Source organism: Danio rerio, chromosome 18 (assembly GCF_049306965.1).
Source record: "Danio rerio strain Tuebingen ecotype United States chromosome 18, GRCz12tu, whole genome shotgun sequence".
NCBI lineage: Eukaryota > Metazoa > Chordata > Actinopteri > Cypriniformes > Danionidae > Danio > Danio rerio.
This window is the reverse complement of record NC_133193.1, coordinates 43,225,876-43,243,885: the sequence shown is the minus strand read 5'-3', so window position 1 is coordinate 43,243,885 and position 18,010 is coordinate 43,225,876. Positions and strand designations below refer to the sequence as shown.

At 35.5% G+C, this 18,010-nt stretch overlaps 1 protein-coding gene across 8 annotated transcripts in view; it reads right to left on the bottom strand.

The window, feature by feature from the left end:
• Positions 1–18,010, bottom strand: part of sema6d (semaphorin 6D) — a 230,697-nt gene that overhangs the window by 76,159 nt on the left and 136,528 nt on the right. For all 8 annotated transcript variants that reach the window (XM_073929093.1, XM_073929098.1, XM_068214767.2 and 5 more), the window contains one exon: positions 17,655–17,684. The gene's annotated coding sequence lies outside the window, so the exon portion shown is untranslated. The remainder of the gene's footprint in view (positions 1–17,654; positions 17,685–18,010) is intronic.

Here is an 18,010-nt window from a genome sequence, read left to right as displayed (position 1 = left end):
TTGCTCAATACACATGTACGGGCGGTCCGGACTGAGTGCTTCTGTCTTTTCTCTCTAGAGTCCAGTCTAATCCCCTCTGCTCTGTCTACGGTGTGTTGTCAGGCCTGCTAATAAGGAGAGAGCTGCGGCTCTGCGAGGCCAGTGTGATTGCAGTAGCTGAGCCTGTCCACCGCAGATGCAGGCATTAACATGCGTTCTTAAAGCTGGAGGATAGTGTTTCTACATTAGCTTAAAGCCCTCCGGAACGCCAGCTCTGTTTGTTTGGAGTAACGGGGCCCGGCAGAGCACAGGGCCAAAAAGGGGAATTATCCTGCAAACAGAGAAAGGTCATAATCACACACTCACACACACACACATGTAGCGCAGTAGGTTTCATGCGCCATTATGAAGCTCTAGCCCATACAAATGCTGGGTTCCACACAACCGATTTGTGTTGGGACAACATGAAGGAATTAAAGGTGCTGTATGTATATAAGTTTTTGAATCTTTTAAAGCATAAAAATACCATGATATGTTTGCAGATATTTGAGAAGCATGCTAAGTAAACAGTTTTGTTTATCTGAAAAACAATGCTAAAGTCAGAAATTCTGCTTTGAAAATGAGCATTACGTGACAGAACGTCTGTCTTTGTTTTGGTCTTTTTAACCTGCCCAATGGCACTTTAGCTAAGTATATTACAGCACCCTGGGATGCCTTCATGGAAATCAGCGTATTTGATTCATTCAGTCAGGAAGACTTTCAAAGCATGTGCCCATGACTGGAAATGCAACCTCCAGTGGATAGTAACAGCCCTGAAATGTGATGCTGATTCAAAGTTCCACAAGAGGTGTTGATTAACTAGAAAATGATATAAACATAACAAAAGTAAACATTAGCTGAGCAGGTTACTTTGTAATCCTGTGTCATAACTTGATGAGATTTGATACAGCCATTCAGAAGCACAGAATAGTGCACTCACTGCGCTTCAGCAAAAGTTTACAATCTAATAAATTCATATTAAACATCTTTAACATTATTATATACATGCTGATTCACCGAACTGTGCTTGCACCGAGACACAGTTCTAAAGTTCAATTTCAAAGGGGTTATTTTATATTGAAGATCTGAGGTAAACTGTCTGCTGCTGCTTTCAGTAGTATGGCAATAAATGTCTAGTAAAATGGCATTCAAACTCACATTATTAGCATTTAACATTGAATAAAGGACGAGGTGTACCTGAGGGGATTATAGTTCATCCTGTTGTTCACCTGTGATAAATAGAAGCCATTTCTAAAATAGACATTTTAGGTGTTGGTAAAGGACAAAAACTCTTTTTAGTAAACTGTTTAAAAAAATCCATAATTTTACAGTTTATTTCCGGCAGCTGGGGTGCTGCAAAAAAAAAAAAAAATAAATAAATAAATAAATAAAATAAAATAACGGCCGTTAAATTACAGAAATTTACTGCAAAATAACAGAGGTTGAATTAGAGAAATGTATCAGAAATTTTAATTTAATTAAATTAAAATGTAAGTAAATTTCTGTAAATTAATGTCCGTTATTACAGGCAGCCTTGCAAACAACTAACATTACGGGGCACAGGGTAGTTCTGCTTCTCTTTTTGGCTTTGTGGTCGTTCATCAAGACAACGACAAGGTTTGTTTAAGCTTGGGTTGACCATGGTTCGTTATTATATGTATATACTATTACGGTGTAATGTCCCTGCTGTGTTTTTAAAAATGCCGGTTCATTTGTTTTCATTCTCCTGGCTTGTTGCATGAGTAAGTAATGTATCTTTGTAAGCCAATAGCGTTTAGCTGCGTGTCTTGCTCCGCCTTTTGGTACCCTTTTGTTGTGCTAAGTACTTTTCAGAAAAAAACTACCCAAAAAATGTTAAGGTACGGCTTGCTTTTAGGTACCTTTTGACAGTGGAAACGGCCATTAAAGCGCACCGAACTAAACAGTACTGTACCACTCAGTGGAAACAGGCCAAAAATGTGTTTTAATCCAGAGGTGCAATATCTATTAAATCACTAGATGTCAAATTTACATATTGCACCTTTAAGTCAGCTTATTAGTTTTTACAATTTTAAGTGGATTGAACATAAAACAATTAAGTTGCCCCGCAAAGTTCATTTTAATTATATAGTTTGAACAATGAGCAAATGTTTTTAGTGTAGAGTAATAATTGCTGGTTAAATATACATAGTGATGTTATTTCAATTCACACCAAGTCATTGAAAGGGAACTAGTACTCGACACTCTAAAAAATATTTAGGCCTAACAAATACGATTTTTATTTTCTGATTGCGTATAAATTTTCCATTCATTTAGATTACATACGTTTAGCATAATTGAACTAATAAACTTTGTGATTGATATATGCTAGTTAAACATAAATGAAACAAATAAGAACAAGATTAATCTAATAATCTTTTATTATATATATATATATATATATATATATATATATATATATATATATATATATATATATATATATATATATATATATATATATATATATATATATATATATATATATATTATTATTATTATTATTATTATAAGTCTTTTATTTTCTTCATGTTAATTAAAATAACTATGGATTTAATCTATTATGTGGAGTATGGAGCTGCATCAATTTTACCCCTGAATTTTAAAGGGCACCTATGGTGAACAATCAACTTTTCAAGCTGTTTGGACAGACATGTGTGTATGTATAGTGTATAGACTGTCATATTGGGGTGATAGACACACACACAGTCCTTTTTTTTTCAATGTAACAACATAAAAACGGTCAACCAATTGGAGTGGTTTACAGAGCGACCGCAACTTGACGTAGGATGTGGTCCCCCCGCCCACCAATATTGATTGACAGGCACAACACCATATCCTTAATTTGTCGTTTCACGTCTGCCATTTTCAGCATGTGAGTCAAAGCGTTATTACGAAAGGAACACCCTTGCTCTATTTTTAGATGTAAGGCTCATTGGGCTCAACACAAGATAAATTTTCTCCACATTATCGCTTTAATCAGAATTATTGTTTGTACCTTTTAGTAGGTTTGCAAACATGTGTACTTTTCATTGCATCTACCTTAAACTTCAGCCGGTCGCATCACTGAAGCTCCCTGTGATCTTAACTATGTGCAGCTGCCTAATGTGTGCGTCTCTCCATTGGAAATAAAATGACTTGTCTGCAGGTCGCACATCAGAAGCGCCTCTTTATGCGACACGGCGCCATGCATTTCGTAGTTCTGGGCGTGGGTTTCTGTCGGGGTTCACGCAGCAGCCCTTCGGGTCAGCGGTTGGGCACCACGGGTGGTCGTACATGTATGGCTGAATGCTTATCCTCTCATGTAGCTTAGCTTCTCTCTCTGTCTGCCTGTCTGTTGCAAACACATAGCGTGGGAGCTCTTGGCTCCGCCCCCTTGTTACAATGGGCAAGAAACCGAAACTAATTTTCATGTGAAGCAACACACCCCTAAAACAGCGAGCTGTGTACACGGCCACAACATGACACTTTTTAACACATTATAATAAAAACATCTGAACTGTGTGTTGAACTGAACCTAAACTGGCACACTAAGAACCATAATATTAATATTAAATCATAAAAAAGTGGTAAACTATGTGGCCTTTAAGTAAACCAATCTCATAGAATTCACAAATTGGATCGGGCTTTTTCTACAGCTAAATATATTCATAGCATATTCATATTTTGTAACTGACTAAATCTAATAGCTTTTGATTGATTGTAAGGAATCTGACAACATACAGTTGAAGTCAGAATTATTAGCCCCCTTGTATTATTAGCCCCCCTGTTTATTTTTTTCCCCAATTTCTGTTTAATGGAGAAAATATTTTTCCAACACATTTCTAAACATAATACTTTAAATAACTCATTTCCAATAACTGATTTAAATTATCTTTACAATGATTACAGTAAATAACATTTTACTGAATATTTTTAGGACACTCCTATACAGCTTAAATTGACATTTAAAGGCTTAACCGGGTTAAGTTAACTAGGCAGGTTAGGGTAATTCGGCAAGTTAGTGTATAGTAATGGTTTGTTCCGTAGAACAACAAAAAATAAAGCTTAAAGGGGCTAATAATTTTGACCTTAAAATGACTTTTAAAAAAATTAAAAACTGCTTTTATTCTAGCCAAAATAAAACAAAAAAGACTTTCTCCAGAAGAAAAAATATTATCAGACATACTGTGAAAATTTCCTTGCTCTGTTAAACATCATTTGGGAAATACTTAAAAAAAATAAAAAAAAAATAAATCAAAGGGGGCTAATAATTCGGACTTTAACTGTGCATTTAAAAAAAAAGAAAAAGAAAAATGGACAATTAAATAAAAACAATAACAGTTAAGGATACACTTTATCATGATTCATTTCTTGAGAGTACATTAGAGCAAAAGTTGAAGAGTTCATGGATTTATGCACACAAAGCAGTTGCATAAATGTTTTAATTTTCGAGCCCACCTTTTATCTATTAATGTTTCATTGCCCTACTGTATATATGAGGTCAAGCTGAAAGAGCCTGTATTTTTAGCTGTTGGCCTTATGTAACATCACTTATATAATGTTAAGGTTTAATAACCAGTTTTTTTTTTAATAGGCTGGTGAGTGTGAGCATTTTTAAGCTTTTTATTTCTGGTGTTTGGTAATCACCATGTTGTGATGGGTGTAGCTTAATAGTTCTGCAGAGTTCAATAACAAGTAAAGGTGAACTAGGGACAAAAGAGATATGAGGAAAAAAAAACACAAAAAAAAAACTAGGTCTGGCTAAGTTTGACAAACATTAATGGTATTTCAAAGCTAAATATTTTGCGTGTGTTAACTTGTGTTAACTATTGCGATATCATTCATTCATCATTTTCCCTCTGGTTAGTCCCTTTATTTATCCGGGGTTGTCACAGCGGAATGAACCGCCAACTTATCCAGCATATGTTTTACGCAGCGAATGCCCTTCCAGCCACAACCCAGTACTGGGAAACACCCATACACTGTCACATTCACACTCATACACTATGGCCAATTTAGTTTATTCAATTCACCAATAGCGTATGTCTTTGGACTGTAGAGGAAACCAGAGCATCTGGAGGAAACCAACGCCAACAAAGGGAGAACATGCAAACCTAAAAAATTTGACCCAGGCTCGAACCAGCAACATTCTTGCTGTGAGGCGACAGTGCTAACCAATGACTCACCATGTCGCCTCCTTTAAATTAGTTATAGCAAAGTCCCTTTAAGGAAAGTTATTTCATTTGGCAGCTATCTTTGAAACGCCTCTAAGGCAGTATGCTCTGGGATTCTGTCTGAATGGGGAACCATCAAAATCTCCAAAACATTGCATATTTGGAATCACCAAAAAATAAATAAATAAATAAATAAAAAATACAAATAAAGCAACAGCTGTCTCCTGGTTGCCCAAGCTAATGCACACATGCACTTGAAAGAAACGAGATCACAACACAAACCTTATTTATGGCCATTCTACACATTATCATCCTCTGGATAATACTTTGTCAGATCACGCTGTTCTTCTGAAGTAAATCACAACTTGGTCTTGATGCTGAATATCCCTGAAAAATGACAGCGACTCTTAGGCTGCATTTACACTGCACATCTTGATGGTCAATCCCGATTTTGTGACTGTATCCGATTTTATTGATTACCTGCTTACATCATCTTTAAAAAGTGACTCATATCCGATCATCTGCATTTACACAGCACACGGCAAAGGCGCAATGACCAGGAAAAAAAAGAGCGGGCGCTGACTAACAGCTGATAAAGAGTACTTTTTTCTCTATTCCTGTATGTAATCTGTTTGCAGCTTTTGACAAGCTGTTCTACTATAGTTTATGACAGAAAGGTTCTCATTTGTCCATCTTCTTTTGATATATAGGCTTTTTTAAACCTTTAGGCCTCTTAATGTAATGTCCATGGTGTGATTTATGCACGTGATGTAGCTATGCAATAGTTTTATATAAGTTTATATTAGTTACGTGGCAGACATTGCGACTGTACCTCACAGGTTACAGATTGCAAAATTAAAAAAAAAAAAAAAAAAAAAAAAAAAACTAGTTTTCACATGCCCTTAGTTCATTTAAAAGAGATGTCAAGCCTTATGTGGATAAATATCTTATGTCTGTAAAGCAAGTATTCAATAAGCTTCCAGTGCGTTTTGTTGGAATATCTAATTAATTCCATGCGTGATCAATAAAAAAGGTCAGGAGAGGTTTTCTTCAATGTCAAACATCTTAGTAATTTATTGGATACAAATGAATAATTCGATTCAAAGAATTCTGGTATGCTCAATGCAATGCAAGAGTTACAATCAGGAGGTGCACAACAACTTTCAGTTCCTCATTCACAATTTTATATGTAATTGATATTAACAGATGGAGTTAAGTGGAATTCGTCACGTCAATCATTCTTCAGTCCTCCATTGGCCGCACCCATACATACTTCCTCTTTTTCTACTAATTCTCTGCACCACGTCAAAAGAACAAGACTTCTCAACTGCAAATTCTGTGCTCAGAGGAGGTTTCACTGCAGAGCTCAAGTTAATTATAGACAACCAGGCCTTTGCATTTCTTTCAGCTTTATCTATTTCTGCAAAAATGCTTCATTAGTATGCAAAACATATCACACTCGAGAAGTTTGGTTAATATATATCACCTTATACAAATACAATTGTTAAATAAAAAGAAAAAGACAAAAAAAAAAAAAGAAATTCCTTTTTTCCACAATAGTTTTTTGCCAACCAAACTATCATAAAAACACCACAAGCTTTCCCCTGGAGAATTCTCAGTCTATAGTAATCAATGATTGGCTCCTGTACTAGTAGGTGGGGCTTCATTTGCCATATTGATCATTACACTTTTTTTCCCATTCAAAACTATAGGGACATGTGTATTCTATAGTCTTTGACCCTGGTACGCCGGTGTCATCAAGCTGCTGTTGTGTGTACAGCTGTTGCTAGGTGACAGCCACGAAAGCAAAGATGCCAAATTGGAAAGACGTACGCACATCACGGTCATTCTGCTTTTTCTGAATCTTTTGTTTTTGGTTTACAGGGAGAGACTTGCGTATATCTGCTGCAAAAAAAAAATATTAAAATTGTTCAGAACATAAAACGATGCCTACAGAAGTCATTTTTGGAGGAGACAAGTAGACATTATCACTGTGTTTCCACTGGGTTAGACCTGCTTGTTGCCTAGGTAGCGTTTGGTGAGTCACAAGTATGCACATACGAATGAACTTTATAAAACTAAAGTTTGTTGTACAGTTGGTGTTTCACTTCTGTTATTTCTTTTATTTCAGAAGTGAACCGGACAAAAGTTCAAGTGAAACGTACTCCAGACCACCTCTCTCAGGTGGACTCGGGTATGAGAGCTCAGAAGATATCGTTTACAATAGCTAAACGTACCCCTCTGATCCAGGTGCAAACCAAATGTGCTAGTGTAAATGCACCCTTAGACACAACACAATAACACACAACACAAAAACGCACAACACGGTAACACACAATACATAACATAGTAACACACAACAAAATTACACAAAATACCAAACAATTCTTTATATTTTACAGTGATTTCTTGCTAGCAAGTGTCTTTTAAGAAGAATATAACTAAAGGAAATATGTTGTGTGTGTATTTTATGGAATACCTGACACAAATAAATGCCAGGATTTTATTTAGCCCTTTCACAATGCATTGCTCCAGTGGGAATACCTATAAATTGGAATACTGTAGGTCACTGAAGATGAAAAGTTACTGTTGAAAGATCACATATTTGCACCTGACACAACGTGGTGCTTTACATCAGCAACAGCAGCAAATTCTCATCGTCTCCAAACCCATAAAGGATCTGTTTTAAACATAATCCAAGCTTGTTAAGTCTGAAGCAAACACTAATTGATTACCTGGAGACAGAAGTGCTGCTTGACTACTTTTATAACGGTGAAGCTTCACTGAACTTAAGCCATGAGAAAAATCTGTCACACATTAATTCACTTCCCTGGCGGCAGTTATCTGAAGCTGTTATTACTTTGAGTGTTTCTATGAATTTATTTGTTAAAGAGAGGAAAAAAGCGTTTTGTCTGTGTGTGAGGTGGATGTAATTTGGCAATAGTTATTATACCGCCAGTTATAAAAGTGCAAGGTTACTGAGAAATGTTGGGAACAATTATAGGCCACAACTGATGAAAACATATCATTTTATATTTAAGAATTAATTATTATTGACTTAACATGGTTTAAAAATTCAATAAAAAAGGTTAAAAAAATGGCAGCAGGACAATGCATGATTTACAGTGCATGTACTGTATGTAGCCTACAAATTAATACAGCTAATACAGCTAATACAATAATACAGCTTATTATTTAGCATTAATAACCTCACTGTAATCCTCACATGGTTAATTATCTTTTATTTCTCAAATGAATGAATTATTAACGAAATCAAAGTGTTGACAGTGCATTTGTTTTGCACTAAAATTAGTTATTGGTGATGTTGCATTATTTTTGCAATGTGTTATGATGAGCTTTCGAACAGCTGTATATATAGCTGTATATATAAATATATAGAAAATATATATTTATACACTGAACAGTTTATATATTTCCTGCAAATAAATAGCAAATTGTGGGATGTTGCAAAACATTGGCTTAATTAATGATGTCACCAGCAACTAGTAATCATTTGATAGAATATATATATATATATATATATATATATATATATATATATATATATATATATATATATATATATATATATATATATATATATATATATATATATTCATTAATTTTCTTTCAGCTTAGTCCCTTTATTAATCCGGGGTCGCCATAGCGGAATGAACCGCCAGCATTTGTTTTTACACAGCGGATGCCCTTTCAGCTGCAACCCATCTCTGGGAAACATCCATACACACTTATTCACACACACATTACGGACAATTTAGCCTACCCAATTCACTTGTACCGCATGTCTTTGGACTGTGGGGGAAACCGGAGCACCCGGAGAAAACCCACGCGAACGCAGGGAGAACATGCAAACTCTACACAGAAAGGCCCACTGACCCAACTACTGCACCACTGCGTCGCCCTATATATATATATATATATATATATATATATATATATATATATATATATATATATATATATATATATATATATATATATATATATATATATATTGTGGCCTATAGATTGTGGCCTATAGATAAAGTAGTATATAGACAGACAGACAGACAGACAGACAGACAGACAGACAGACAGACAGACAGACAGACAGACAGACAGACAGACAGACAGACAGACAGACAGACAGACAGACAGACAGATAGATAGATAGATAGATAGATAGATAGATAGATAGATAGATAGATAGATAGATAGATAGATAGATAGATAGATAGATAGATAGATAGATGATAGTTGAAGTCAGAAATATTAGCCTCCCTTTAAATTGTTATTCTTTAAAAATGTTTCCCAAATGATGCTTAACAGAGCCATGAAATATTCACAGTATGTCTGATAATATTTTTTCTTCTAGAGAGAGTCTTTTTTGTTTTATTTGGGCTAGAATAAAAGCAGTTTTAAATTTTTTAAAACCATTTTAGGGTCAAAATTATTAGCCCCTCTAAGCTTTATATTTTTTGCGATAGTCTACAGAACAAACCATCATTATACAATAACTTGCCTCATTACCCTAACCTGCCTAGTTAACATTATTAACCTAGTTAAGCCTTTAAATGTCACTTTAAGCTGTATAGAAGTATCTTAAAGTAATCTACTAAAAGAATATTATATAATCCATATAATAGTAAATGTGAACTAGAAATGTGATCATTTAAAATCCTTTTAGTATATATATATATATATATATATATATATATATATATATATATATATATATATATATATATATATATATATATATATATATATACACTAAAATGATTTTTTAAATGATCTATTTTAATGGTACTAAACTACTTTATTTACGTTGTGTTAGATTTTTTCATTGCATATTTATCTGTAAATATTAAATAACATTATTTGTAAAAGTACACATTACCCTCTGTAAATACAGAATTTAGTTTTTTTAAAAAGAGAAAAATTACGTAATACCAAAATGGTAGAATTTTAAAATACAGAACATGAAAAAAAGAACAAAAAATTAAACTTTGTAAAAGAAAATAGACAATCAGCTGTAAATTAGTTTTTAAGCAAGGTAATTGTCATTAAAATGATAAAATATCTTGATGGCCCGAATATTTAAAATGCATTTTATTCCTTTGAATGACCTGAACATTCCTTGTGAGATTTACCTTTTTGTTGATATGTACTGAATATGAGCTGTTGAGTTTAAGGAAAATGTTTGCACAATGTTTAGAAAACCTTTTCAGGTACAGACAGAAAAAAAAAAATCAGTAGATGATTTCTTTTTCTTTTTTTAAAGATTTTTTCAACAACCGATATTAGATATCAAAGGAAAGTGAATAGATCTTTTCATCTGGTCCCGCTTGAACAACGGGTTTCTTTGATGAAGAGCCCGTCTGGTCACTCCTATCGGAATAAACATTACAGCAGTCACAGAGACTTTAGCGAGCAGACATATTGTGCTCCTATCTGAACAAAGAAGGCCCTTTATTTCTCCCTCCCTCTCTTTCTGTGGTAAATAAGATCTGGCACCTGTGTCAGTATTGATCATTCAGTCATAACTCAATTTGATAGATGAATGATGATTAATGTTGGGCTGGGGGACACTGGCCAGACTGTCTAATATATAATGGTAAATATTTACAGTGAGTGCTGTATTATTTTGGCTCACGAATCTTAAAAATGTTCACCCTGGAGCATTCAGAGAGAAAGCAAGAGAGAGGGAGAGAAAGGAGAGCAGATTTTGGCCGCAGGAACAATTTGAAAAATGGAGGGGGGAGTGTATTATAAATCTTATCAGCTTGGCTCATGAATATTAATCAGATGACGTAATATTTTCTAGCGCTAAATGCTTTTCGCTTACCAGTTTTCTGAAAGACTACAGCAATGGCTTGCTTGTTCAGTCAGAGGTGCGTAAAAGACTAATCAGTTTTTTTGGTGGCCATTTTGGGGATTAAATTACAGAGTGAAAACACATAAAGCTCTTGTTTAGCTGTTTATATACTTCAAATGTGTCAAAAAATGTGTCATATGTTCAAAAACATGCTTTAAACATGCTTTAAAGGGGATCTATTATGCAAAAATCACTTTTATAATGCTTTTTTTCTTCACTTTTTTCACACCATACGCAAATCAATTGTGCTATTCGCGTGTAAATAGAAGCAGGAACACTTTGAGTTTACTCGCTTCATTCGTGCTTCAAATTCACTGCACAATAGACGTGGATTTGAGTCATAGGCAAGGCTTCTGTCCTGAACAATACATTTGCTACAATATTTATTACTCTTTGTTAATGTTAGTTAATAAAAACACAGTTGCTCGTGGTTAACTCAGTACATTTATTAAGCCTAAAAAGCACAACTATGGATTTTAATAATGGATATGTAAATGTTGAACTATTTTTTTTTTTTAACTTAGTCACCTTAAAATTATAAGGTTCCATCTGCCATTTTTGTCAAAATTGAGTTGACACATTCTTATAAAATTAAAACTTATTTAGGATGGGTTTTTTTTATATAAGTTGTTTACATTTTAAGACTTTTTATTTAAAAAACAACTGTCATACACATACTGTTTGCTATGGAATGCAAAAACTTTGAACTCAAATATCTCAAAATCATTCAGAATGCATTTAGAGCCTTATAATTCAAAGGTGATGAACCATCATTAACTAACGCACCATTATTTTAAAGCATTACCAATTTAGCATTCAAACCATTTTAGCATGTGGTTGAAAAACAATTCATTTGACCTATTATTTGTGCAAAAATCTGCAAATTTAAAAATTTGCCATTCTTTCCAGGTAAAAAAAAAAAAAATAATAATAAAATCTACTCATTTGACCTCCACACTGAACAATGCTAATGCCAGGTCGTTAGTTGGTGATTGGTGAAGTTTCCTTCATTTGACCAGAATCTGAACAGATTTTAGAACACTAGGCTTTCATACACATGCTGACTCTGTAAATGATTACAGGGGAAAAACTGGGGATTGTACACAAAACAACTGAGAACCACACACTACCTCGGCTTGCAGAAAACATGTGTATCGTTGCTAGAAGATGCATTACAAAGGAAAACAAGCAGGATCAAAATATCAACCGTTTAATATCCTCTTACTGAGTACAAAAGCTTAGGCAGCTAACTTGCAGCATTTGCGTGTGTCGTCAAAAGTGGACAAAATGGTTGGCCAAACAAATATACAAAGCTCACCACCAAAATGGAATTTATAGAAACATTTTCATTCATTCATTCATTCATTCATTCATTCATTCATTCATTCATTTATTCATTCATTCAAGTCCATGTTAAATCAACATTTACAATGCAATTTTTTCTAGTTCACATTAAAGTCTGACAATTCACTTCAATGTTTCCGAGAAGCTTACCCTTAATGTTGGTTTCACATGATGCCCCCTACTCAATATTCTATTTCAGTTGGAGATACATCGACATAATGAAACAAAAGTCTCAGCAACTTCCGGTTCACACAGACTCTAAGCTCCACTTCCACACAATCAAGCACACACTAATGTGGGATATCATAAACAGCAAAGAATACACATATGCCACTTTCGAAATGTTTATCAAATAAAGGTCTTTCATAAGACAACAGCTAACTTGACCATTGAATTCCGTTGTCTTCCTAGCATCATACGCTTTATGCAGAGGCAGCATTTTTCAGCTTTCAAAGTGGTCATAGTCTAAATCCAATTGTCAGTCCAGATAGTAGAGCTGCATTCACGGGCAGAAAAGATCTCATTGAGATGAACCCTTAGGACAGATCCTCAATGATGACCTAGATGAGCCCTCAGTAGAGTCCTCCGGCCAGCTTGAACACATCATGTCAAGACTGGGATCAACGGTTCAATCTAGAAGGTCACCCATCATGCTGAAGACCAATGAGAGCTGGTCGTCTACCTAAACAGTAGCTTTACCTTCTTTGTTTGCTAAGGCCAGAAAATAACTGGTTTGCCAATGCTTTATTTATTTATTCTTTCCTCCTCCATTTCTTAGGTTCTTTGCCTCTGTCCTCTTTTAAACTGCTTAGTTCTCCTCTGGCTTACTCAGTTTATCTTAAATATAAATATTACCACACTTGCTGTGTTTCCATTCAAAGATGGAAATTAGATTAATGTGCAAAACTGGAATATTACATAAAATATTGGTGACTAGAGCACCATTTTCAATCAAAGAGACCAAAATCGTAACTTCCTGATAAACTGGTACTAAGATTAAAAAGAAAAATGTAATTAGCTTTGGTAGAAACCAATGTGGGACTTTTTTTAAATAATAAATTACTTGCACCTCATAATTTGAAAATGAAATGCAATAAACACGCAATGGATTTTGGAGGCGTGAGATGCTCTTTGGAAGGTAAGGGCTAAGGTTAAAGCTAACGAAAATGTATTTCAGAACAAGCAAAACAACATTTCATGTGTTGTAAATGTGGTCTGTCCACGGGTTTGGCCATTCATGTTGCCATTCATTTGGCCATCACAAGATCTGTTAAAACAAAATCACATTGTTTTGATGCCCAATGCTGGAATTTATTCGGCAAAGGTGTTTCCATAGTAGTTAATGATACCGACTACTGACATTATTTGATGGGAAAAAAATTGAATCAACCTGGATGATGGCACAATCATATTCATATTCCTGCAACATTGGCACTAGTATTGAACTGAATTGATTCAACATAAACCAACTAAAACTGAATAGCAATCCAACTGCTTATAGCTGAATTGAACTGGAACTGAACAAACACTAAATTCCTGAATCATCCCAGCAAGCTTTTTTATGCTTAAAAGAAGTCTAACAGACGTCTAAACATTGTCACCTTGACTAAATCAATGCAAAATTTGCGCTGTCAGTACAATTCTAATAGACAATAGTTCAAAAATAAACTAATCATTAAATACACACAAATAAATGTCTACACATGTGAATTTGTCAGATAAGCAATCTGATGACTAGTCTCGTTTCGGACTTGGATTTTTACTGAAAGCCCAAATTTATCCAAAACGTCCATGTTTAGACATATAACTTAATGGATGCTTTTACAACAGAATCTGATTTTTTTCCATAGTTGGCATTACTGATTCTACCATTTTCTTAAAGACCTTGTTAATGTTGACGTGAATATGCTTGATAATCTATATCGTATAAAGCTCCATAGAAATAAAGGGGGCTTGACTTGAAGCTTAAAAACATAGGGCCCTATCATACACCCGGTGCAGTGTGACGCAAGGAGCAGCGCAATAGTATTTTGGTAGTTTCAGCTTGGCGCAAGAGTCGTTTTGAGGCGTTGCGCTATGCTGTTTAAATAGCTAATGCATTAGCACTCTTTTGTGCGCCCATAGGCGTTCTGGTCTAAAAAGGAAGGCGTTCTGAGGCGCGTAGCTGGCGCGTTGATATTTTGAGAAACTATAATAGATTTTTCATTAGACCAAAACTAACCCGGTCTAAACTCCGGCGCAGAGTTGCGCCTCGCTTACGCACTGCTTAATACGCACAAGAGAGCAATAGGCAAATATCTTTACATATGAAAAAATGTAAATATTAAGGATATATATAGGATATAATAAGAATAGATATAGAATATAAATATAAAGGATTAAAATATTACAAAACATATTATTTTCTAGCCTACATAAATATGAAAAATCACTCCTTTTATGTCTTCATCTCGGGAGGCTTATTATTAATGTTATTATTATTAGCAGTATTATTTATTATATCCATATTTATATTTGTTTTATTAAAAACAAGCTTAGATTTGCCCACCTGTCAGGTTTTAGACCATATGGGGCACAGCATGTGTTTTAGGATATAACTCAGGTTTTTGAGCACATTTTGTTATTATTATTCATTTATTCGTTTGCTGGAAATTAGAACTGAATTTAGAAATAGTTTTGAAACGAATATTTGCGCTTAACAAACAAAATTATTTATTTATAGACTAATTGATGTCTGTGTGTAAAGGTTTCCCTATCCAAGAGCAAATGTGAAAGTAGTTCCATTATCTCTCATTCTCACGCAGTAGATGCTCTGTTTAACTGTTTTCTGTTAAAAAAACTGTCAACTGTTAACTGTTTGCTAGTGAAATGCTCATTTTTTCCACTTTGACTTACTTTGTGTCCTGTAAATAGTGAATGTGCTCTTGGCGCAACGCAGCTGACTCTTAAAGGGAATAGGAGATGAGACTCTAATTGGTTTATTCTCAAAACACACCTATAACTCATTAAGAAAATAAACTCAACACTTTTAGACCATGCGCTATGGCGCAAAACAGGTTTTTCCGTCCTTAAAGGGTCACAAAACACCAAAACACATTTTTTGAGCTGTTGACAGTCGTATATGTGTCCCACACTGCTAAAAACACTATTAAGACACCTATATTTCACTAAAAAGTGTAAATTGGTTGTTTTTGCGTTATTTCAAGCAAATTTGTACTTCCTGTTTGAAACGAATTTTTGAAGCTGCGTCACGGTCATGACATAATAGCGTGTATTCCAGCGTGCAGACTGGGCGTCTGTGCCTGAGTGAGTCTTATTACATCTTACAGTGTGATGCATTAATGCATGAGTAAGGCTTGGTTCAAACCAATCAGCGCGCTCTATTTTGGAACTTCAATAATATTTATTAGTGTCACCGTGTTTACGCCACAAAGAGGCCACGTTGTGTTGGCAAAACAAGCATGAAGTGTTGCTTTTATAGTTTGCTGCCGTTAAGTTTCGTTTTCATTTTCTCTCTGTGAGAGCTCAGTCTCACGTGTGGATTAACAGTGTACGCGACGCTCGACAACAATAACTTACGTGTCTAAGGGGGATTATTGTTTACCTGAGAGCTGTTCTCATCTGCAAACGCTGAAATCTGAATTCGCTTGTAGTATTCTCTCCATAAAGACGTGGCTCTAGCTGCTGTTGATTGTCCTGTCTCTACAGATTTGGTAAGTGAGCGACCAGTGCTCTTTGTTTATTCAGTTTGTTCGTATCGAATTAAGTTAACTATTGCACTGAGTGCAGAAATGTTAGCACCGCATTTTGTGACCGGAATAACACACGCGGCTTTCTGATGCTACCTGTCGTGTGCATCTAAGTTTTCCGGGAAATGCGGAGTTTTTTTTTCTCTCATTCGCCGTGAGGTATCAAACATTGCATGAAAAATACACGCTTGCAGCAGTTCCTCGAATCAAATATCTCGTTTGTCGCGAGAGGCATGAATGAATTCCCTGACTGAAAGAGCCAAACTGCAGTTAAAGTACAACATTTAATAATTTGGCAAATAATTCGACTACAGATGTCCATGTAGGTTAAACACCATCACTTTCTCCTGTCTGTGTGGATGTGTATTTTGACTCTGAAACTCGCGCGTGCACAAATAGACACTCCCACACCATCCCACTTTAGTTCCTCCGACACTCCCCCCTAAACAGAGCTGGACACGCCCACTTTTCTGACTTTTTCCAAAGTAGAGTTGTGAAAACACCCTGCTGAAACGAGGGGGTTTCATGGCCCTTTAAATTAGCGAAAATGCGTTCTGACACGCCCTGAAAGCGTGTGCGCCCTGCGTTTTGCGTTCTGCGCATGGACCGTCAAAATAGAGCCCATAGTCTGTTGTGCAGACTATGTGTGTGTTCTGACACTATGCAACTAGCATCAACTCCTCTAGACAAAAATTTGTAGAAAAAAACCCATGATGCTTTCTTAAATCACTAAGTAGCATGTACTTAATCATGTTTGTGTTTGTGCTCTGCAATGTCCCCAGACTTCCTGTTTGAATAGGAAATCGACACGTTAAAGAAAACGATTTTATGCCATCCTTAAAGTCACTGTTGCTAAGCCCCTGTTGCAGATAATGTGAAAGAATGCTGGTTTGAGTTGAAGCGGTGTGTTTATGTGTCTGTTGGTAATTGAGAGCAAGGTCTGTTAATTAGAAGAGTAGAGGACATGACGGGTTTTGGCTCATTTGACCCAGCAGTGCTGTTTCACTGTCAGTCGTTTAGCTGTTTAGCCTGGCCAGGGCGGCACAGCAAGAGGGACACATTACGGGGTGTTAGGGGAGATAGCAAGAGCCGACAGAAATATAAATCATGCTAGCTGTTAGTATGAAGCGAGACTCTCCTCCCGAGGGGTGGGGGGGGGACGGAGACTGGAGCAGGGGCAGAGGAATCATGTGGTTTGTCTTCACATCCCAGTAGCTTTCAGGCTAATAAACGGATTAGAATCCACTTTGAGTGAAAGACAAAAAGGGATTTTTTTTTCTGTTTGAGGAGAGAGAGGGGAAGCGGGAGCGGACTTGAATGAGGATGGTTTGGCTCTGAAAACAGGCCAGCACTACAGGGAGAAACTGTGTGGGCTCCTGTTGAGTTTTGAAGCGATTGGAACACTTAGCGCATTTGATGAGACGTTAGCGGCGTATTGTGGCACTTATGAAACAGAAGAGAAAAAAAAAAGATCTATGAATCAGTACTCACCGAAACTCCAGGCAAACACTCTCAGAGTACCTGCAAATGAAGAAACAAATGTCAGTCTCTGTGTTGCTATTAGCATTTGAACAGTTTAGGCTGCAGAAGTTTCTTTCTGAGAATATTTCCTTTTCAAAGTAACTTAAACTTGTGCTGGATCCTTTCTAAATAGTGTGCGAAAGTAAAATTAGCCAAATCGTAGCATGTTGACATTAGCATACCAAAAGGTACTTGGATGGTTTGTTATTTCCGCTAGCATTTCGAAATGCACATTTGAATGGCTAATTTAGCCTACAACAGATGCTCAAAGTTAAGTAGAAAAGTTTACATAAATGTGTTTAAGTAAATATTGTTTTTTTTTTTTT